The sequence below is a fragment of the Pongo abelii genome, chromosome 12 (genome assembly GCF_028885655.2).
Source record: "Pongo abelii isolate AG06213 chromosome 12, NHGRI_mPonAbe1-v2.0_pri, whole genome shotgun sequence".
Classification (NCBI taxonomy): domain Eukaryota; kingdom Metazoa; phylum Chordata; class Mammalia; order Primates; family Hominidae; genus Pongo; species Pongo abelii.
In genome coordinates, this window is record NC_071997.2 from 86839251 (window position 1) to 86863147 (window position 23897).

The 23897-nt window shown below is 45.2% G+C and overlaps 1 protein-coding gene and 1 long non-coding RNA gene across 4 annotated transcripts in view; both read right to left on the minus strand.

Annotated features, from left to right (window-relative positions):
• Positions 1-23897, minus strand: part of PRKCE (protein kinase C epsilon) — a 532372-nt gene that overhangs the window by 472667 nt on the left and 35808 nt on the right. The gene's annotated exons all lie outside the window — the stretch shown is intronic.
• Positions 532-15789, minus strand: LOC134759711 (uncharacterized). 2 transcript variants are annotated; one of them, XR_010136307.1, is made up of 4 exons: positions 12458-15789; positions 11758-11856; positions 11439-11545; positions 532-10706 (listed from the first exon to the last, which is right to left on the minus strand). It is a non-coding gene; the product is annotated as an uncharacterized LOC134759711 (long non-coding RNA). The 2 variants fall into 2 exon arrangements; XR_010136306.1 differs by having other exon boundaries at positions 532-11545.

Sequence of the window (23897 nt, forward strand, 5' to 3'; positions counted from 1 at the left end):
AATTCTTTACTCAAGTAACAGTGGGGGCTAAAATGAGGATCTGCCCCTGTCACATAACCTTTCATATGCAGAGGGAAATAACAGTATTTTTCCCGCCTCCTTTATAGTACATAATATAAAGTTATTAATAATAATGGAGGCCGGGCGCGGTGGCTCATGCCTGTAATCCCAGCACTTTGGGAGGCCAAGACGGGCAGACCATGAGGTCAGGAGATCAAGACCATCCTGGCCAACATAATGAAACCCCATCTCTACTAAAAATACAAAAATTAGCTGGGCATGGTAGTGCGTGCCTGTAATCCCAGCTAGTTGGGAGGCTGAGGCAGGAGAATCGCTTGAACCAGAGAGGCAGAGGTTGCAGTGAGCCAAGATCATGCCATTGCACTCCAGCCTGGTGACAGAGCAAGACTCTGTCTCAAAAAATTACATAAATAATAACAATAATGGAAACATAATAGAAGTAATAGTCAACATGTCTTGAACACTTATATAGTTAATTTAACAAATACTGAATATTTGCTAGGCACCAGGCATGCTAAGTGCTTTACAAATGCTAATTCATTTAATCATTGCAATGATCTTGTGAAATAAGGACTTTCATTATCCCCATTTTACAGATGAGGCAATTGAGACACAGAGACATCAAGTAACTTACTCCAGGTCACCCAGGTCATAAGTAGTAGAGCTGTGATTTGCAGCCAGGCAGTCTGGCCTGAGTCCTCGCTCTTGGTCATGATGTCCATGGTCTCTTGTTTGTTATATGCCCAGCACTGTGGAAAGTACCTTGCAGCTCTTGTCTATTACTCTGGTCCTCACAATAATTCTGTGAGGTAGGCACTCTTTTTTCTCCCTGCTTTATAGCTAAGGAAACTGAGGCACAAAGGGGATAAGTACCTTGCCCATGGTTGCACATAGACTAAGTAAGTGGTTGAGTTGCACATTAATCTTTGGGACTGCAAAGTTCATGCTCTGAGCTACACTTCCTTCAATCTAAAAGCACGAAAACCACAGGGAGGAGGACAGGGGACAGGGAGGGAGCAGCAACCTGAAAAAAGACTGAACACTTAGAATAGTGAGAGATCAGATGGAATATGTTTTTGCCTGGCTGGATTTTTCCCACCCCATGTTAAGCGAGACAAGGCAAGGTCCCCCCTCTCTCCCAGCACCCCTGGTTCAGCCTCTAGACAAGTCAGGTTGTGTCATCTGGCCTGCCAGGCAGTAAAACACCCGATCCTTTAGGGGTGAGGGTCTGCAGGCCTCAGCTCCAAGAACAGCAGGGTGGCAAACAATGGTATCTCAGTCAGGCCTGGGCGTCTCTGATTGGCCCTGGCAAAAACAAGATGTCAGTTAGTAACAGCTGTAAATCCCTGTGACAGCCAGTCCCCAGGCCCTGGGCATACTCTGGGCCATGCTGGAGCCGCAATGTCCAGAGCCTTCTCCTGCCACTTCCTGGGACTTGGAATCCTGGCCTGGGGCCTGGCAATGGAATCATTAATCTATGGACAGGCTTCATAAAGAGAAAAACATGCAGGAAAATATACAGAAGAAAATAGAGCTAAAAAACACACCAGAGTTCCACTGAGACCAGACCATCTAGGATTGAGATTTGGAAGCAGGAGAGCAAAGCTCTCAGGAGGACATGTTAGAGATTCTGGAGGACGTATGGACTTTCAAGGAGTACTTTCGAGAGGCTGTGTACCTCAGTGGGCAAGGGTATGGACTTTGAAGCCAGACTATTTGGGTTCAAATCCCAGCTTGGCCTCTTGTTTAACTGCTGAAAAACTGGGGGCATGTTCCTTAATCTCTCAGGCTGGGCCTCAGTGTTCTTACCTGTCATATGAGGATAATGATAGTACCTACATCATCAGATTGTTACAGGGGTTAAGTGAGTTAATATACAGAAAACTCCAAGAACGGTGCCCAGCACCTAGCCAGTGCTATGGACGTGTTAATTAAATAAGATAAATGGGCCAGGCGCAGTGGTTTAAGCCTGTAATCCCAGAACTTTCCGGATCACTTGAGGTCAGGGGTTCGAGACCAGCCTGGCCAACATGGTGAAACCCCATCTCTACTAAATAATACAAAAATTAGCCAGGCGTGGTGGCGTGTGCCTGTAATCCCAGCTACCCGAGAGGCTGAGGCATTAGAATCACTTGAACCTGGGAGGTAGAGGTTGCAGTGAGCTGAGATCACGCCAATGCACTCCAGCCTGGGTGACACAGTGAGACTGTCTCAAACAAAAAAAAAGACAAATGGTCACAGGAAGACAGGAGACATCTCTCCCAGTGGGAGATGTCACAATATCCAGGTGAATAGAGATGGGGACTGGAGATGAGATGCCTTCCATTTCATTCAAAAGAGTTTGAAAGAGTTTAGATCTGGAAGTCCCTGACTTAGGGTCACAGGGAAAGTCAAAGTGCTGTTTGACAACATGCTGCAGCAATCACACTAAGGCAGAACAACAGCCTTAGAATCCAGAATGGGGGTGGGGTGGCCCAGGAACTGTAAAAACTCCTAGAGCATAGTCTGTACTAAAGCTTTCAAAATTCACATTCATAGACATCCAAGATCATCTAGTCCACACCCAGCTGCTGCAAAGGAAAGGAATCATGCCGAGGGCCAGAGAAGGGCCTTGTCCAAGGTCACATAGCTGGCTGATGTAGGGCATGAAGCAAAAGCCAAGATCTGTTAGAACTGGGGCATCTTCCATCACATCAGCCCTCTGGCCTTGACCCAGGAAGGCTGAGAGCCCAGTGCATGGGTCTTGGCCTGGTTGGAGCAGCTGCCACCCTGGCCTGGCTGGGTCTGCCCAGTGTGCTGGCCCCAGCCCAGGGTGCTCCTGACCAGCACCTGCCACCAAGCTCTGGCAGGCCCTACTAACCTCTTCCAGAAGGGAAATGGGGGTCCTCACCTCCTACTCTTTCACACCCAGAGGCAGCTCCAGGCCAGGACATTATTCCAGAGGCAGCAGTGCCAGTAAGTTCCACAAATCCCGCTTGTCTCATCCAGACTGAATCCATGATCCTGACTCAAGTCATTGTCTTTGTCCCTGAAACTGGTATATTAGAGTAACAGGTAAATCACCAAATAGTGGCTCACTGCCATTCAAGGTGAAACTGTGTGCTACTATCCACACAGGAGTGGCTCTCTTCCAAGCAGGGATTTGGAGAATCAGGCTCCTTCCCTCTTCTGACTCTGCCACCTTCAACGCATGGCCCCCAAGACCACTATGACTGGCTGCTCCAAGCCAACAGAGGGAGAACGCACCTGGCACACTGACCCAGGAGGTTTTTGTGGGCTGGCCTAGAAGAAGCACTTACTCCTTTCACGCACATTCCACTGGCCAGAATTGAGCCACATGACCACACCTGGCCACACCTGGTGTATTAGTCCGTTTTCACACTACTGAAAAAGATATACCCGAGGCTGGGCAATTAACAAAAGAAAGAGGTTTAATGGACTTACAGTTCCACGTGGCTGGGGAGGCCTCACCATCATGGTGGAAGGCAAGGGGGAGCAAGTCACATCTTACATGGATGGCAGCAGTCAAAGAGAGAGAGCTTGTGCAGGGAAACTCCCCCTTATAAAACCATCAGATCTCATGAGACTTATTCACTATCATGAGAACAGCATGGGAAAGACCTGCCCCCATGATTCAATTACCTCCCACCAGGTTCTTCCCACAACATGTGGGAATTCAAGATGAGATTTGTGTAGGGACACAGCCAAGCCGTATCACCTGGTCATAAGGGAATGAGAGGTGTAGTCTAGCTGTTTTCCCACGATGTAGGCTTTGGTGGACACATAAGCCATCTCTGCTACAACTGACCTCACAGCTTTGTTCTGTGGCACTTGATGATCCCGGACTGGAGCCCCAGCTTAAACCAGCAACTTGCTCTGCCCAGGAAGATATTAAAGGAAATCTGCAGGCTCTCGAGTCCAACCTATGATGTGCAGGGAAGAGTGACAGAGACGGGCTTTGGTAGTATATGAGGAGCTCACTGAAGGCAATAACATGTGCAGCGCCCTGCAGCATCCCAGCATTCCTCATGCACTGCCTGCCATCGAGGAGGCCTCCAATTTGTGTCTACCTTATGAGAAGCAGCAGGAATGCAATCCGCAGGGGTACCAGACATAAGTCATGCTGCAGGAAGGCTGGGGCCTGCCTAACTGGGGCTTCATGCCTGCACTCCCAGGTCTGCTTCCTGGCTTGGCAGTTGGGAACTAAGGAGAAGGGGACAGTCAGAGCCACCGTTCCTTCCATGCTGGCTCTCACATCAGAGGCAGACTCTCAGCTCGTCTGTGTGGGAGGATGCAGGAGCTATTTCCATTTTATTTCATATTCGTCACGAACTGTGTGTCCCACAGACATGAGAAGCCACAGAAGAAATGTTCTCCCTCCCCCAGTGCAGATCCTCAAAAGCAGGGGCTCAGGGGAAAATATTTGAAGGAAACACCCTTGACTTCCATGAACAGATAAAGCCTCTCCCAAAAGGACCAGCACAGGGGCAAGAGCAAGTCACAGGACTAGCTATGAGTCTGCTTTGTGACCTTGGCCAAGTGACAAATGCTCTGTGCCTCCATTTCTTCCCCATCTGTCAAATGAAGATAATAAAGGCTGTTCTGAAGTTAGAATGAGATAATCAATGTTTAAATGGCTCTGGGAAGTATAAAGCTTTCTATGGGAATATAAGGTGTTATTATCCACTCACCCTTCCTGCCTCTCCAGTGAATTCAGATGTTTGGTAACAATTACAATCTTGGCTAGGACTCACTCTTGATGAGTAGAAGAAAGGCAGCAGCCTCCACATTTAAGAGACGGGGACTGATGCACAGGCCTGGGCTGCAAGCAGACCTGGTAAGTTCTGGGACACATGCTCCAACTGAGGAATATCTGCCTGTGAAGTAATGAATTGCGATCCACAAGGGACTTCCACTGCACTCATCAAACACCAGCTCTTGCAGACTCAAATGTGATATTTGTTAGACTGAGGAATATAATAGTCATAAAATCACAGAATTCCAGAGTTGGCCAAGACCCCCATCCTTGGGGAAAGAGCTAGTTCCCCAGTGAAAGTGAAAAATCGACTCAATTTCCACTGACCTGTGAAAAGCAAAACCAGTTCATGTCTATCATCGCTTATTCAGTTTGGGATCTTGAGCAAATCACTTAACCACCCTCTGCCCCAGTTTCCTTCTCACAGGAATAAGGAATGAGAAAGGACCCTGGTAACTAAAAGACACAGTTCAAATGAAAGGTATTTCTTGCTATTGATGATCAAATCTCTTACCATGAGTCACCTGCAGTATTCTTAGATTCTCTTACACACAGAAGACAGGGGTTCCCATTTTCCTGCTCCTGAAATTTAATTCATTGTGGGGGGCCAAACTATCAGGTGGCCAATACAAAATCCTGCCTCAGGATGAACGGAGAGAAGATACTGCTGGGATGTGATGCCAGAGATTGAGACATGTGCAAACTATTCATTCATTCAAAGCAGAAACAAGAGCAAAGATCATTCAGGAATCCAATCTGACTCCTGCAAGGGTAGAGCCCAGTCTTCTCAGACACCTCTCAGTCAAGACTGGTTGACAGACACTGCTTCAAGTTCCTCCAACCTAGGAGAACCAGGAATGAAGCTTGACACAAGGGCAGGGAGGATTCAGAGAAAAGAAGGGAAAGATGAAAATGAAGGAAAAGCAGGCACTTTCAGAGCCTCATTTTCTCATTACCATCAGCATGCATTCATTTCCTCTGGTGGAAAGGGGAAAAAAGTTTTCCATTGAGTGTCTAGGGCAATCCTGTGTAATATTTCACTTCATAGCCTCTTTCTCTTGCCAACTACAACAGCAGTTGTGAAACTATTCTCCTGGCGAGTCCTGTGGCATTCCTACCCCAGCATCAACTCAGAATTCTTTTCCCCCAGGGCTTCTACTGCTTCTCATCCTACCCTACCCTCAAGCACTCACCTGGATGTATTCTGCTCAGGTGAAATCTCTGGCAGAAATAGTTTCTAGTTCTCAAACAATAGAAAAAATTCAAGGGCCAACTGCAGGGGACCAGGTCCCTTTGTTGGCTACTATGACCTGGGGAACAGAGCCAGACACAGAGCTCCGAAGCAGATATTTAGCTTAAAGCAACTGACAAAAGGCCCTACTCAACACCCAGGTTACAGTCATCTTCAGAAAGCCCCCAGGTCCCAACAGCCACTGCACTGGACAAACTCATTATCTTCAGCTACAAAGCCAGGCAGAAGACTTAATCAGGTCAGCAGTATTTGATAGGAAAATAAGTACCTTCTTGACACTCTATGGATTATAGGAATTATGCCTGGTAAAGCTACCTATACCACCATCATGTCAAAGGACACTCAGGGATATTCAGCTGAGAAGAATAATTATACAGTCAAATGCCATCAAGCCCACAAAAGGAAAGCAAGCCCACCCATCACTCTAGAAGCCAAAGTGTGGAGGTTTATCTGACAGTGGAAAAAAAACAGACAATCCTTAAGATATGTCATGCCTCCCTCCTTCCAATAAGCCTGTAACCTCTACTCACAGAGGGCTGGGTTGGTCTGGTTGGAGCATGCCGTGCAGGGAATGGTACAGCTGGGTTTACACCCAGCCTCCTCTGGAGTACATATACCGCCAACTGGCAGTCACTCCTGTGTTTTCTGACAAGCCATCATTTTCAGCTAAAATTTTCCACTCCTGGATTCAGCCCAAAGGTGAGTTTATTTTGGAAAGTCTGAGCCAAATTTCTCAGCAACTAGAGTTTTAAGCAGGTGAAATAAAGCCTGCTGCTTCTCCCCACATAAAATTATGTCCTAAGAGGGCAACAATAGTTCAGGCCCCTAGCACTGCTCGGAGCCAAGCTCCACAGAACTGGGCACACGTATGCATGAAATATGGTGGTAAAAGACATGCCCACAAAAATGATACTGAATAAGGAATTGAAAGTGAATTATTCCATGTCCAAACACTGATGATAGTAAGTCTCTGGCATTTGTAAGTTTTAAACTTCTTGAAGTACTCCACCCGCTTTATCTCATCTGTGCCCCACAGCTCCCCTGCAAGGAAGAAGGGACCATTCAGGCTCCCCTCCTGATAGATGGTAAGATGGGAGGGACAAAGGGGCTGAGAATTACTTAAGGTCACACTATACAGTAGTTGGCAAGGTCAAGACTATTCTCATGACCCCTGGTCTTCCTCAACCAAATTTGATAGCCCTTTAATAAGTACAGGAGTTAAACTTAAAATATGGCAGTGAACGGTGTTATTATCATTTCTTAGGCATAACATTTAGGTGAAAACTGCTGCCTGTTACCTTGAAATACTAGAGGGGGAAGGAAGAGATGGACATTTGCTGGGCATCCACACATGCCAGCAGCATATAGGCATTTCATCCTCACAATACTAAAAGACTGGCGTGGCGATGCTCACTTTTCAGATGAGGTAGAGAAGGGACCCAGAGAGTAACTGGCAGAGTTAATATTAGGAATCCAGTGACTCTGCTAACAAAGGCCATGTCACGACACTTTAACACTGGGCTAAGGAAACCCCCAACACTCCCAAGTCACATTTCATACAGGAAAGTCACTTTAGGATTTGAGTTCTGAACTAGTCTTTACCTGGAGTAGCTAACAAAAAGCCAAACTACGGGTTCGCCCCTTTCTCTGTCCCTCTCTGATTGCCCAGTCCCTGGACAGGGACATAGAGAGAGGGACACAGAAGGTACAGAATATTCAAGGGACGAGAGAAGGAGTGAAAAATGAACAATCTACAAACCAGAAAAACCAACCCCAACATACTAAGCCAATAGTTTCCCTGAGATATACTACCTTGAAGAAGCACATATAGATTCTTTTTCCTATGTTTAATCCTAAAAACAATGAAAGTAGTAAATGGAGGTAAAATGCTGATAATTCCACTGTACGCTGCTCCCTGCCATGCCTTCCTTGACCCTTTTCTATTCAGCTATGCATCGCCCATGTGTCTCTGGGCCTGGCACTAAGTAAATGCTCAATGAATGTTTGGTTAATGGATAGATGAATGGGTGAAATAACAATGTTGTCAGAAATAATGCCTCCTAACCCAGGTGAAATTTAAATCTGCATTACTCTACCCATTTGCTATTTGGAGACATATTTGTCATTTTAATACCAGTAATATAAAACAAGCTATTTTAGCTTTATCTTCTGTGAGCATATGGATGAGAGAATAGGAATTTTTTTGTTATGAGTCAACAGGCTGCATAGTTAAAGATAGTTTTCCAAAGAATGTGACAGAAGCCCAATTATTGTCTTTTAAAAACCAAAACAAAAGAAATGTTCTAGGAAAGAACTTTCACAAGAACAAATGATGATGTCTATTTAGGACAATAAAGGAAAATCCAAAGAAGAATCAGTTCCATGCAGAAAGCCCATGTTTGTCCTTCAAGTGGAAGCTTCTCTGGAGACTCCAAAAAAAGGTGCCTCTACCTTCAATGAGCTTCTTTTTTTTTTTCCTTTTCTTTTCTTTATTCTTTTTTTTTAGAGACAGGGTCTCACTCTGTCACCCAGGCTAGAGTGCAGTGTTGTGATCACAGCTCACTGCAGCCTCAAACTTAGGGGTTCAAACAATCCTCCTACTTTGGCCTCCCAAGTAGCTGGGACTACAAGTGCATGCCACCATGTCTGGCTACATTTTTCAAATTAATTTTAGAGACGGGGTCTTACTATGTTGACCAGTCTGGTCTTGAACTCCTGGCCTCAAGTGATCCTCCTGCCTCAGGCTCCCAAAGTGCTAGGAATACAGATGTGAGCCACCACACCCAGCCCAAGGAGTTCTGATTATTCCTTTAAGGGCTAGAGAATAAAATATAGGAGGAAAGCAAACAGCACTGTGGCCTCTAATTCAGGTAGGAGTGACATAACAATAGCCATCAGAAATACAAAAAAAAAATAAAACAGAAGCTGAGGACCATGTGTTCCACCTTTACTAAGGATAGCTAAATTTTACAATTTTCAGTTAGGAATAAGGACTGACTTCCTGAGGGCAAAAAAAAAAAAAAAAAAAAAAAAAGTGCTTTCTCAAGAAAACTTGATAATAGGAGAGGCTCTTATCTGCCGAGGCTGTTAGCTATGGCCTTAGTAGCTGATCTCAGGAACACTAAGCCCAGAAGTCTTTCCGTGGAACGACTCTTTTCAAACTTCAGTTCTAGTAGAGCTTTTTAGCCCTTCTACTCCCAGAGTAAGGTGTTCAAATGGCTCCTTGTAGGGTATGTCCGAGGAACAGTGAAGGAAAGAAATGGAAAAGAGAGGTGGTTCGTGTCCTGCTTGCAATAGCAGAAGCTCTTCTTAGAGTCACTTTATATGCTGGGGTACCCCTAGAGCTTTATTTTGGGGAATAAAAAAAGAAGGGTTCTACTATATAATAGCGATTTAGATATCACTATTGTAAAACAGTGACTAAATCTCAATCAATAGTTATTCAACAAATGTTTATGGAACCAGGTACAGAACTGGGTGCTTGAAGTAATCCCAACAATCAGCCTTCAGGGGGCATAAAATCCACTGCTCAGGATACACACATGCAAGTAAAACTGACCATGTTGACCAAGCTCCTTCTATAACACACACACTAGACTAGACAGTTTACAGATGCTCTCTCAGCTGATCATCACTATGAAAACTGATTGCAGTGGGTAGGCATTATCATCCCCATTTCACAGGTGCAGAAAGGCTAATAGCTGGCCCAAGAGCTGGGACTAGTATCCCAGGCTGCCCAACACCAAAGCCTCCTTACCAGCCACTAAAACCAGGTAGATTTCCACATCTGTATCTGAGCGGAGGACTCCCGTTTTTAAGTACATAAGTCATCTTTGTATTTGTTTTTTTGTTGTTGTCATTGTTGTTTTTTGAGACAGAGTCTCGCTCTGTCACTCAGGCTGGAGTGCAGTGGTGCTATCTCAGCTCACTGCAACCTCTGCCTCCCAGGTTCAAGTGATTCTCCTGCCTCAGCCTCCTGAGTAGCTAGGATTGCAGATGCGTGCCACCAAGCCCGGCTAATTTTTGTATTTTGAGTAGAGATGAGGTTTCACCATGTTGGTCAGGCTGGTCTCAAACTCCTGACCTCAGGTGATCCGCCTCAGCCTCCTAAAATTCTGAAATTACAGGTGTGAGCCACCGCGCCTGGCCCATCTTTGTATTTGTGTTGTGACGGTGAGTCCTAAATTTCAGATACTAAGAGAAGAAGGAAAAAAATAATCTACACTCGTCGATGTCTCTAAGAATCCAGATGTTTTCTAAAACACCTGTGTAAAAGGTGAGGCTTTATCAGCCTAGAATTTACATGGGAATGGGAAGCAGCCTGGAGCACCAGGAAAAATTCTGTCTCCATCTGGGGCCGTGCCTGGGTGAACATAGGAGGCGGGCAAAACGAGTTTTCTTCACTGCATTATCTCATCTGGGGTGCCCTCCTCTGTACTTCAGGCCTTTATTGCCTTGGTAAGCTCTGTGCTCTCCCACCTTGGTATCAAAATCAAAACTGCCCTCAAAGAAGAATCTGGAGATCTATCATTTACCTATTAGTATGTCTTCAGGTCACTGTTACCCACCTGCATTTTAAAGCTCTGTCTTCTGATGAAAGGGCTGGAGACCTAATCATAGGGTAACTGATGGGAGCATTTTTTTCAGCATAGGTAAGTAAAGGATTCTCTAGGGTGACTGCAAATTTGATAGACAGATAGGTGGATCAATTGATAGATAGATAGGTAGCAGCCCACTTTAACCTTTGAGTACTTCCAATTTTTCCAAAAACAAACAAAAAACAAACCCTACCCCATCACACACATACAAAAATAAAATGTGCCCATTTTCTACCCAATGAGACAAGAGTAGATACTGTTCATTGAGCACCTATTATGTTCCTGGCCTTGTTCTAGGTATAAATATATTCTACTTAATCTTCTACACAATCCTTCTTTGTCCTTCCTTCCTCTACTGTCTTAGTTTCCTAGGGCTGCCACAAAAAGGAACCACTAACCAGGTGGCTTAAAACAATAGAAATGCCTTCCTTCCAAGTTGTTAAGGTCAGAAGTCCAAAATCAAGGTGTTAGCAGGGCCACACTCCCTCCAAGGCATCTAAAGGAGGACCTTCCTTGCTTCCCCCAGCTTCTGGGAGCCCCAGGCATTCCTTGGTTTATGGCAGCACAGCTCCTATCTCTGTGTCTGTCCTCACGGGGCCACCTTTTCCCTGCATCTGCCTCTGCATCTGTATTTCCCCTTCTTATAAGGACACCAGTCATATTGGATTAGAGCCTACCCCAGTGACCTCATCTTAACTTGATTACATCTGCAAAGACCCTACTTCCAAATAAGGTCACATTCTGAAGTACGGGGGGATTAAGATTTCAATGTCTTTTTCTGCTGGGATACACTTCAACTCATAGCACCCACCTGTGAGAGGATGATGACCTCAAGGTCACACAAGGTCTAGGTCAAAGCCAAGTTTAGTTTCATTTCCTAGATGATCCTCAGTCAGGCAGAAGCACAGACCTGAATATCTGGAGGAAATTTATTACATCAAAGAATGACAGTGCCGGCTGCTTCTACTGTTCCTTCTGCTTCTGACTTCTCTCCCTTCTTCACCGAGCCAATCCTGTCCTCCTTGGCCTCTCAGCTCAAGCAAGGAGGCCTTCTCTGACCTCCCAGACCAAGGAGCCTTCTCTGACCTCCCAGACCAGCTCAAAAACCCCTACCCAGGACCTCTGCTTACCATCTATGTCTCCCTCATTGCCCTCCTCACCACCCTTAGTCTTCCATTTCTTTGGGGGTTACTTCATAGATGTCTCTCTTTGCCATCAGACTTCGAGTGCTGCAAAGAAAAAAGACCTCTCTATATTGCTCCCAGGTGTGTTCTCACCGCTCCACAGAGACCCTGGCTCCCAGCAGGGCCTCAGATGTTAGCCCTCTGCTACTTAAAAGGAAAACTCAGGTATCCATTTCATCCTCAGCCCCAGGCGGCCTGGTTAGTTAACTGCCCCCATTCATATTGTGTCTCATGCCTTCTGCCTTCCACTGGTGGGCTGGGCCTGGCCACTGCCGCCCCTCAACAGCCCAATTTACACCTAGAAATCACAGGAAAACCAGAGAGCAATCACCCCACCTGCTACCCCCTGCACCTCTCAGCTCCCCACACTTCCTCGATCTCATCAGTGTGCAAAACGAGCGTCCATTTCTCCACTCATCAGACACAAGTGCAGCATCCACACTGGCGCCTTCTGGGATCTCGATCTCATCAGTGTGCAAAACGAGCGTCCGTTTCTCCACTTATCAGACACAAGCGGCGGCATCCACAGTGGTGCCTTCCAGGATTCCAAAAGAATCACACCTCCTGCATCAGCCCACAGCAACAGCACAATCTCCTCTAAGCCACTGCTCTCTAAGGACCCAACTGTATACCTTTACCACCTTACCCTGTGCACACACATCTCCAGATCTGCTTCTGAAATCCTCCAGGACCATAAGAAAAACAAGACTGGTTTCCTTGGGGTCAGCTTTAAACAGTTATTAAGGCTAAAACAAGTTTGGCCTGTGTACAGATGACAGCAAAGCCATGTCTACAGTGACCCACCCAGCATGGGGGCTGGTGCCCCTCATCCTTCACCAGTGGACCCTCAACCACACAGAGGGGCTCTGTGTGGTGTCACAGAGGAAGCAATCTGGCTATTCCATCACTTTGTAACTCATGGTTAACTCATTCACTCCAACTCAGCCAACCTTTACTGAGCTCTGATCAAGTCAGTGAAATAATTGGAGTCACTTGAGAGACAGAGAAAGAAAAGGCCTATTTCACTGCAATATTTCAGCATCTTAATTCTGAGAAGCTACAGACAAAGAAGCACATAACAAGAAGGCAGTGGGGTCAGTGTCCCAGTAGAGGTCTGTGAAAAAGGCTGCTAGGCCCTGCAGGGGGTGACACCTCTGGGGATTAGGGGAAGCCCCTCCTTTGCCTGCTAAGGACGGACAGCAGACAGGGAGGAGGACAGGAGGGAGTTGGGGGCACAAGGCAGAGCTTCCAAGCAGAAGGAAAAAAATATATTATGGGAACAGCAAACCACCCCATCTGCCTGAGGTATAAGGCGTCTATTAAAAATAGAAATAGACAAAGCTAGAAAAGATAAAAACTGGGGGCTAGTTTATAAAGAGTCTTAAAACAAGATGACAGGATGTAATCTCTTACCACTCCTTGGCAATACATAAATTTTAACCTACTACTGATGGCGAATTTCTAAGTCCATGGATGTTAATTCTCTCAAAAGGGAGGGTAACCACATATACTTTCTATATCAAATGTCTGTTCTACTCCCCTCTACAGGCACACCAAGCCCTAGGAAACCCAGACAACTCCCTCCACAAGGCTGTCCTTGGCCACTCTCAGGGCATTCTCAGATTGGCTGTTTTTCCAGATGGCTTCCTAGGATACATGGCATTTGCAATCAGGCCCAGATACAAGAATCTGGATTTTAAAAACTGGACCTCATCCTTGTTGTTTCCTACTTCCATTGCTGACCTCCCTCCCCCTCTCTTCCTCTCTTTCCTCTTCCTTTCTCTCTTCCTTTATATATATTTTTTCTGTGCTCACTGCTGTTTGTAACAGCTGTTGAAATTCACATATCTGGGAAGTCCATTAACTTGCTGTTTACTGGAGCTCCGCATCATTAGCAGAGATGGGCAAAATCGAGCCTCTTACCCCCATCCCCAACCCCCAGGGAGCCAGGTCCCCACTGGCTGGGGACACTCCCTCTAAATAGCCCTTCCCTTCACTTTCACCCCCAACTGGAGATTTTTGTTTTATATCTAGCCAGACTACATTCATTTTGCTAAAATACAATTCTAAATATGATTTTAGGATGCTGGTAGAAAATGATTCCACCAAATTCACCTACCACCAATCTGGGTACTTACATATAAATCTATAAAGTAGATCACTACATTACAAAACCCTATTCTAACCACTTTTCCAGAACTTGCCCACAAAATGAGTCTGTGCCGCCTAACCTGCGGCCAACAGCCACATTTGCATGTGGCACCCAATGGCGCATTTGTGAAAATAAAGCCAGCACAAACTGACGTCCACTAGAATCTTAGCTGCTTGGAAATTGAAAATAAATCTACATGGAGTTGACATACCCTCGGGAGCTCACTGGAAACTGGTCTCTGTCTTTCTTCTGTCAAAGGGCTGCTTTCCATTCACCCTGTCTAGGAAGATGTGTGCAAGAGTTTTAATATTCTCAATTTCTTCCAATGTGAAAAAAAAACACATCCAATTAAAGAATCTGGGGATAAATTCCACCTGCCCGCAAGAATCCCTAGGTGCTAATCCGTTTTAAAAAGCTTGCTGGAAATTGGGGTGGTCAGCAGAGCTAGTCTGTCCTTTCAGTCTGGAAATGGGAACCTCAAAGTAAGAGAGGGGCTGTGAAACAGGAAGTAACTTCCAGAAAGCTCCTGAGAACAGAGGCAGGTGGGAGCCAAGGGCCTTCAGGTGAAGATGGCACCTGCAGGGATGTCACCTAGGGAGGGAGGTAATCAGGACGGGAACAAAAGAAAGAGCTAGAGATGCCACCCACATAGAGATGCCAACCAGTCCACCCTGAGTGAAGAGCAGAGCCTGTTCTCTGTCCCTCTAATTATTTGCTTTTGCTGGGGAGGCTCAGGTTGCCATTTCCACTCTGGTTTGGTTTTGTTTATTAGTCCTTATCTGTCCTGGCTAAATAAATGAAATGGATTTTCACTCATATTTTGGCCAAGAACAATAGAAGGTCATAGCGCCATTAAGAGGCAGAGAGAGCAACAGCGTCAGCCAGACCAGAGCTCTCCAGATCCCCCATAAACCTCCGGACCAGAGCCAAGCAGAATGTGGGCAGCCAGGAGGGCCAGGCCAGCCAGTGGGGTGCACCCCCTCTTCACCTACGCAGGCCCTCCCAGGTAGAGCATGGACTCTTTGAAAGGACAATGCAGTCACTGGCAGCTACACCAGAGCATTTCATCTTATTTGGAGGCATGTTCCTAAGTATTAGAACAATATCCACCTTTTCCAATCAGGGGATAATCTTTAATATTACCATGGACATTAATGTAGTCACAAAAAGGTTTGCTTTCAGCTCTGCACCAAACATGGGCCTTGGTGGCAAGTACAAAAGCCAAGGGGGAAAGGAGACCTGGAATAAAAAGGAAGTGGGGTGTGGGGCCCTGGGAGGAAAGCAGGTCTGTGACCGGGGCCCCTGGTCATGAGACCAGTCCCATGATCAACAGAGTCCCCAGCAGTCACTTCTAGGTCCTCACCAGGGCTTCAAAGCCTCTGAGCTCTGCAGTGAGTCTGAAAGTCTAATGAAAGACTTGATATCAGGATGAGAGGCCACATGGTGGCCAGATTTCACTCTGTGGAACAATGTGACAATCAGCATTCTCAACTTCCCATGAGAAGATTCTAGCTGGGTGGGAAAACTGAGAATCAGGTTTCTGGGCCTCCACTTACCCCCACAGACTCCAAAGCTACCCGTCATGCATTTTGCTTATTCAGAAAAGCCTGTTTCGAACCCAGTGAAAAGATGAAGCTGAGTAGCAGCTTCACCCACCACACAGCCCTGTGGGGAGGCCAACACCAAACCCAAAATGTAAAATGGAGAGATCAGGGCAAAGACACACAAAACTCCTCAAGGGAAACTCGAAGTGAGCAGGCCAGGAGACGGGTGCACTTCCACTGCCTCCTGCCAACTGCCCCAGGGACCTGGAAAAACAAGGTGGCTCTTTTGGGGCCTGGCAATATAATTTATTTAATTATAAAAAAGGCTTTATTCCTGTTAAATATGTAAATATGTAAAGACTGTAAGTATGTATTCAATAGGAATAAAGCCTTTTTTTATAATTTAAAAAAGTAGTTATTTTGGCCAGGTGTGGTGGCTCACACCTATAGTCCCATTGCTTTGGGAGGCTTAGGTGAATGGATCACTTGAGGCCAGGAGTTCAAGACCAGCCTGGGCAACACAGTGAGACCCCTGTTCTACAAAAAAAAAAAATTCTAAAAAGAAAAATTTTAAGTAATTATTCTAACCACTGATGTGTACAATAAACTCTTGTCAGCCTGACGTTAAAATCTGTTTCTTTTTTCTGCTCTCCACCCTCTTCCCCATGAGATCTTGCATCCTACAAGCATGGTATATATTCTACTATTGGTTTTTGTTTTGTTTTGTTTTGTTTTTGAGACAGAGTCTCACTCCATTGCCCAGGCTGGAGTTCAGTGGCGTGATCTCAGCTCACAGCAACCTCCGCCTCTGGGTTCAAGAATTCTCCTGCCTCAGCCTCCTGAGTAGCTGGGATTACAGGCACATACCACCACACCCGGCTAATTTTTATATTTTTAGCTGCAATAAGGTTTCACCATGTTGGCCAGGCTGGTTTCGAACTCCTGACCTCAAATGATCCACCCACCTCAGCCTCCCAAAGTGCTGGGATTATAGGCATGAGCGACCGCGCCCAGCCTATTATACATATTCTATTATTGTTATTTTAGGATTTCTTCAAGGATCTCTGCGATGCGTAGTTATTTTGTAAAGTGGTGGTACATTTATCTAACGCATACACCATCTCCCTGCAGAAAAGGAAAGAAAGACTGTAATGCAGTTGACCTCTCTACCTCCAGCCTGACTCTGGGTTCTTTTCTGTGGGTGGTGATGGTTTCATTAAAATCATCGTGGGAACAGGGAAAATCCAAAAAGGAATGTTACCAAGATCCTTAGACGCTAAGGGGAAGAGACCAAAGTCAAGAAGAACAGAGAAAAGGAGAAACACTGAAAAACAGATTTTTCCCCTCAAACTTTACAATAACCTTCGTTCTGTACAGTTTGAAGGGATACATCCAAGCTGCTGGGAGAAAGTTTCCTGACTCAGGAAAAACAGGGAGAAGGAACTGCCACCTTGTATGTGTCTCACAGGGGCAGGGGGCAGGGCCAGTGCATCTTACATGAGGCAGTTCGCTCTTTATAGCCAAACTGAAGGAGAAGGGAGAGGCAGGTCTCTTTCCAAAACACTGATCTCCTCATGTGATTCCTTCTCTTTAACTTCTAGTAGCTCTCAGCCATTCTCAGGAAAAAGCCCACACTACTCAGCCTGATATTTAAAACCCTCCACATTTCAGGTTTGTCCTACCTGATCACCGTTCACCCCCAGATACACTCCCCTGTAGTCTGCCGGTCTTACTGTCTCGTGGACACACCACATTGCTTCCAGCATATTGGCCATCCACCCAAGATGCTATTCCATGTCTTATCCATCTATCCAATCCACCCACCATTCAAAGTCTCACTCATGTCCTCCCTGAACCTTTCTCAGCCACTCTAAGCAACGTTGACTTTGCCTCTCCTTCCTCAACCACACAACTCATTCATATTCATTTCGCAGGGAATTCTTGTCTTGCCCACTGGCATAGGACAGGCTGTTAGTCCCATATAAGTCCCATGAAGACAGGAAACCCATTCCTCTTGTGTCTGTTAGCACTTAGATGGGGAAGGCCTGGAGTGAAGTCTTTGGCACCCAATAAGTGTGGCATGGGGTTGAAGTCATACACTCCATGCTCCCTGAACCCATCCTTACTTTTCTGTCCATTGTCCATATCCAGATCCAAAAATTCAGATCTAGAGAGAGGCAGGGGAGAGGGGAAAGCATAGTTCTTCACCTGGATGGTGATGAAGGGAAAATAATTGCTATTTCCAGCTCAGGCTCCTACTTTTGTTTCCTAGATGAGACATTTTACCTGGCTTTAATACTTGGGGCTAGAGAAAGCCTATCTAGAATGCCAGAGCTCCCCCTTAGTTCTGGAAATGGTCACAAGAAGCTATGGGAAGCTCTTGGAGCTGAGGTGTAAGCCTCTCATCCTCATATCGTTAGGATATAGCAGAGATAAATAACCACAAAATCTGTGTCCATGGGTCAAAAATTCCATCCCCCAGGATTCAGGTGGCTGGAAGAGTGACCCTCATGGATTAAACATTTCCACACGAGTCGGACTTCTTTCACACCGCGACTCCCTATATGTTCCCTAACTTCCCTTAAGTCTCAGTCAAACTTCTCTCCCTGCTATGGATCCTAGGACCCGCCATCTTTTCCAGAACTCGCCCTATCAATGTACTGTCCTCTCTATCTTCCTCCCTAACTAAAAATTCCTTCTGTTTACCTGGCTTCTTCAGATGTCCATGCCTTCTCACTTCTCCTTGCCAAACCTCTCAGGGGCGACGGTCCACCTCGACTGCCTTATTCCACCTCTCCTTAACCTCTTGCAATTTGGATTCTGCCCCAGTCACTTTGTGGAGAGTTTTCTTGAGACCAGCCCCTCAGACAGAACATCAGCTCTCAGATCTGACAGCCTCCTCATTTTCCATTCTTTTCAGCTAGTTCAAGGCAGGACCCAGCCCTGCTGGGTGACTGTCTCCTCTCGACTTTCCTCCCTGCCCTTCCGGCCTGTACCATCTCCTACCCATGCCTCAGGGCATTCCCCAAACCTGGGCCTTGCCCTGCTTCTCTTCTGTCCACTTTCTCTCCAGGTCACCTCAGCCACCCCCATGGTTCCAACCATCACACTGGCATTCTCACGTCCAGCCCTGGCCTCTCCTCCAGAATGCTAATCTCGAGTTTCTCACTTGGTGCTGGGCACCTACACTGGAGCTTTAATGATCTCAGATTCAACATCTTTACGAGCAAACTTATCTTCCTTTCAAGTTTACTCTCCGCCTGAACCCCCTAACTTGCCTAAAGTCTTCACCATTCTCCCAATCGGCCCTTTCAGGAAATCTGACAGTCACCTCCGACCTTCTCCCACCCACCCATCCATTGCCACCTCCCACCTACTTTACTCCCCTACCCTGCACTCCTCAGGATCTGTTCCTGACTTCTCATCCCATCACCACTTCCAAGTTCAGGCCTCCTGAGCCACCTTGGCCCCCTGCAGAATCTCTCAGTCAGCCTCAAGTCTCCAGCGTCCAATCCTTCCCTTACATTGTTACCAGAAGCATCTTCTTTCCCAGGCCAGACCAAAAGTTCATTCATGACATTGCTCATGTTCAGCTTGAAACACCCTGCACCACTCACTTCTCTACAACTAAAATTCCACTCATCCCTCAAGCCCACATGCCAGGGCAAACTCACCCACAGAGCATTTAGAATGGACCGATTCTACATCATATGATAGATGTGTGTTTAGTGTGGGGTGGAGTGGGGTGTGTGTGGGGTGTGTGTGCATGGGTGGGGGTGTGTGTGTGTGTGTCCTCCCTTGGACTCTTCAGCACAGTGCTTGGGCCCCTTGTAGCACTGATTCCATCATCTTTTCCATCAGTCTCCCTCACTGAATTGGAAGCATCTTGAGGACAAATGGTTTTATGGGTTGAATTGTGTCCCCTAAAAATGTATGTAGAAGTCTTAGCCCTCAGTACTGATGAATGTGACCTGATTTGGAAATATGGCCTTTGCAGAGTAATCAAGTTCAGATGAGGTCATTAGGGTGGGCCCTAATTCAATGAGTGTCCTTATAAGAAGAGAAGAAGACAGGGAGAGGAAAAGGGCCCTGTAAAGGCAGAGCAGGGAGCAGAGCGGTGCTAACACAAGCCCAGGAGTGCTTGGGGCTACCAGAAGGTGGAAATGACAATAGAAAACTCCCTGACATGTTTCAGAGGGCACATGGTCCTGCCAACACCTTGATTTAGGACTTCTAGTTTCCAGAAGTAAGAGTAATAAATTTCTGTGCTTGTAATCCACCCAGTTTGTAGTGCTTTGTTATGGCAGTCCTGAGAAACTAAGACAGGTGGGAACTGCATCTTATTTACCTTTGTAGACTCCTCACTGTCCATAGAGTCCTTAAAACTCATTAACTTCTTGGTGAATTCATGAACAAAAATGAACCATCCACACCAAGAAACTTTTTCCATGAGTAAAGATTTTTTAAAAAAACAACCTCTGAGGCTTGACTGTTATTATTAACACTGAAACTATCATTTTCCTAAGATAGAACAACGGACACATAGTCAGTAGAACCTCAGGGCAGTGTGTTGTGTCCAGAGAAGGACAGAGATGGGCTGAGTTCTAAGCCACCTGTACCCTCTTCACCGGGCTTCCCATGCCTCATGGAAATGCTGGCAAAGCAGTTGGCTGGGCCTGCAGGTGTCCGCTACAGGAAAGAGTGCCGCCTCCATGCAAAGCTGTGACCTTGTACTCATTAGCACAGGGCTTTGTTCCACTGAGCTAATGACCTCAAATACCAAATACCAGCAGCAGAAATTAGATTCATTAAAGGGGGCGTGGGGAGGGAAGGCTGATAAAAACTGTCTCTCTTCAAACACGAAGTGGAGTATAATGATAAGATGCCAATACTGATACTGAGGCACTTTCAATTCAACAAAGCGGATGCCTGAACTGAAAGCCTTTTAGGAATGAATGGACTGGGAAGAACACTACTGAATGTGCCAGACAGTTAGTTATTCTCTTTTCTCTTTCTTGCACAAATGCTAAAAACCAATATATTGAAGGCATTCCAGAAAAACCTTTGATGGACAGAGGGGAAACACTCTCTGAGCCTGCGTCACTCAGTCTGCTGGTGTCCACCAGCTTGGTGGCCATAAATAATTCTCATGAGTCACAGTGAAAATCCACAGTCTCTCTGGAGACACTGCAGACCAGCAACAGGTGCACCCAGCCTGTTCCTCTGAGGAAATCAAATCTGAGGGTGGCAAAATGACTATTCCTGCCACGGAAATGCAAACAGCTCATTCTTCCCTTCACAGATTGTAATGGAGAACCGCCCAGCCCACTGACGGACACAGCTCACTGGTTTCCAAAGGCCCCACTCTGGCCTGGGTACAGCTTTTAGAACCTTAGTCCTGAAACTTAATGCTCCCCATGTATGTAATTTTAAATAAATCTAATCCTAAGCCATAAGAGAAAGAAATCCAGCGAAGTTCAGGCTTTTCCCATGATGGCTATTTTGAAGCTTTTTGGTAAATACTAAACATAAAACTATTTCCAAAATAAATTTGCAGTGCCCCAACTTTGCTGGCACCCTAAGGCATGTGCTGTATCTGCTTCAGAGTGAGCCAGCACGGCCCATGCCAAGTTGTCCCTAAACTCTGGGAACTCTGGGAGCACCTGGATGGTCTATGATTGCCTTTCCACTTGTGCCCCAGTCCAGCCCTAAAAAAGTACATTGATCTCTTCACTTCAGATCATTATACGGAGAGGGAAACTCACTCAAACCTTCTACCTCCCAAATTCTACAACTCCCTTTCTTCCGGCTCCCACACGATATACACAGCCCTCTCTTTAAGAGGTTCATCTGTAACCCCAAATGACTTTTTAACATTTAAACATGAAAAACCTCTTACATGTATATATTGCTTTAAAAGGCAGTGCAGTTTTTGTCTCCAATCTGATTTAACCTTCTATCAGTGACCCAGTCACCAACAGGAACAACAGTTCTCACACGGGTAAAATTGACAATGCAAGAGGCCTGTCCCCACTGTGAATAAATGTGCTTCCTTCGCCCCCTGCCCCTGCTGACATATGGACCAGTGTTTTCAGCCCTTGCTTTGCACCATACATGTCAGTGGTCAGGGACCAAGAACAAATGGGCCTTTATCCCCCAAGAGAAGCAGCACATGTGATTTGCAACAACTATTTTTTTTCTTACTCAGACATCTCAGACATCTTTTTAACTTAGATGTTACAGTCATAGAAATTTAGAGCTGCAGGGAACTGAAGAGAAGATTTATGAAATAAATGAAATATTTACCAAGATTCTAGTTCAACTAAGTATTGAACTATGGATTACTACACTGTAGAGTCTTTCAGAAGAAGACAGCAGATCAATATGAGCCTATCATAACAATTTCCAAAATTGGTAAGTAACAAAAGCAAGAAGCAGGACAGTGTGCATGATGATTTTCCTGTTTGTTTCCAAAAGACATACGCATAAGTTTACAGAATGCACAGAATATTTCTGGAAGGATATCCAAGGAACTAGTCTCTAGAGAGGGAAGTGGGAGTCTGTGATAAGGGGAAGACAAGCTTTTTTTTTTTTTTTTTTTTTTTTGAGATGGAGTCTTGCTCTGTCACCCAGCCTGTCACACCAGTGCAGTGGTGTGACTTCTGCTCACTGCAACCTCCGCCTCCCAGGTTCAAGTGATTCTCCTGCCTCCACCTCCCAAGTAACTGGGACTACAGTCACACACCAACATGCCTGGCTAATTTTTGTATTTTAAGTAGAGACAGGGTTTTACCATGTTGCCCACGCTGGTCTCAAATGCCTGACCTCCCTCGGCCTCCCAAAACACTGGAATTACAGAAGTGAGCCACCGCACCTGGCTGGAAAACAAACTTTTAAGTATTTGCCTTTTCACTGTTTGAATGCTTTGCTATGTATATTTATTAAATTAAATCTTTTCTTAAATATTGCAAATATATAAATATATAAAATATATAAAAACAAATAAAGGATAGATTACATTATCAATTTTTAACAAGGGGAGAGACTTTGAAACTGTCTAATACCTTCTTTTCACCAATAGGAAACAAGGTCTAGAGAATGGGATTGGGAGTCGTGGGAGGCCAGACCCCTGGCCATTCAGTTCAGTTCCATTCTTTCTATTCTTCCACAGCACTTTCTGATTCATGATCATATTCTGGTTGCCCAAGGTTACCTGAAATCTGTTCCCCAGTTAAATGAGGCATCACTGTTCTTTATCTCACTTGTATGACATGCTTTCAACTCGGAATCTGTGATCTAGATTTTTTTGTAAGTCAAATTCTATTCCGAATGTGCCACAAGAGCTGTGCTTAAGTCACTCCCTTCTTGTAAAGCAAATAAGTGATCCCTAACTTAATAGGCTTCTTTAACCCTGCTCTTCTTTTATGAGGTTTGCTTTAAACAAAGCACGCCCCATAGCACATTCATACCTACAACATTTTGTTCATTTTTCCTTGTGTTCTTAGTTCTGGCCACATTATCTCTAATCTGATTTGAAACATGAGCTCCCAAAAGGCCAACATCAAGTCTCTTATGTTGTGGATGAGCAACCAATGATTTGTGCCTCATACAGGCAATTCAGAAGCTTACTGATAAGAGAGTCTCTGGCTAATGCACATTGATCCAAGGACAAGGAGCACTTGCAGTAGGTGCAATTGATAAAATTATCATAACAAATAATTAGAAAGTGTATCCTTGCAACCCAGATAGGAAGCTTTATTTCAAATTCTGTTCTCTGTTCCTTATTTTTCTTGACTTACCAATGCAATAGCTGAAGTGTTACATAAGTCAGGGAGAGTCTAAATACTTGGTCTCTTTCAAGAAACCCACAAAAACAACAGAATCATTTGGTGGTTTAGGCATTCGCCATTAACAAAGCCCAGACTGATGCTCAATTCCTTATGCATAATATATTCATCCAAGTTAAATTATTTTCATTTTGCTAAATTCTAGCCTCTGCAACTTATAAACTCACAGAATGGTTATTTTATTAGAGTTTGTTTTGGGGTTAAGGGGGAAAAAAAGAAGAAAACCTAACACAGTGTCTTTAAAATAATATTTTAAAGAAGAAAAGAGCTTACAACCAAAGTTTGAACATCCATGAATCTCAGCTTACCCTCTTCTGATATGTACCCCTTTCTAGACAGTTGGCAGCCATGACGTCTTACACTAGGGAATTCTTAATTTTTTTAATATTAAAAAAATTTACCTGCCCAGCCATTAATTAATTGAAAATATTTCCTTCTGGCCTCCAACTGCTCAGGGACCTCTCTTAGCAATTTCCTCACCTATAATTATGCTGATGGACTGTGTAACAGGTGGCATCATTATCTGAGTCAAATTAATCTTGG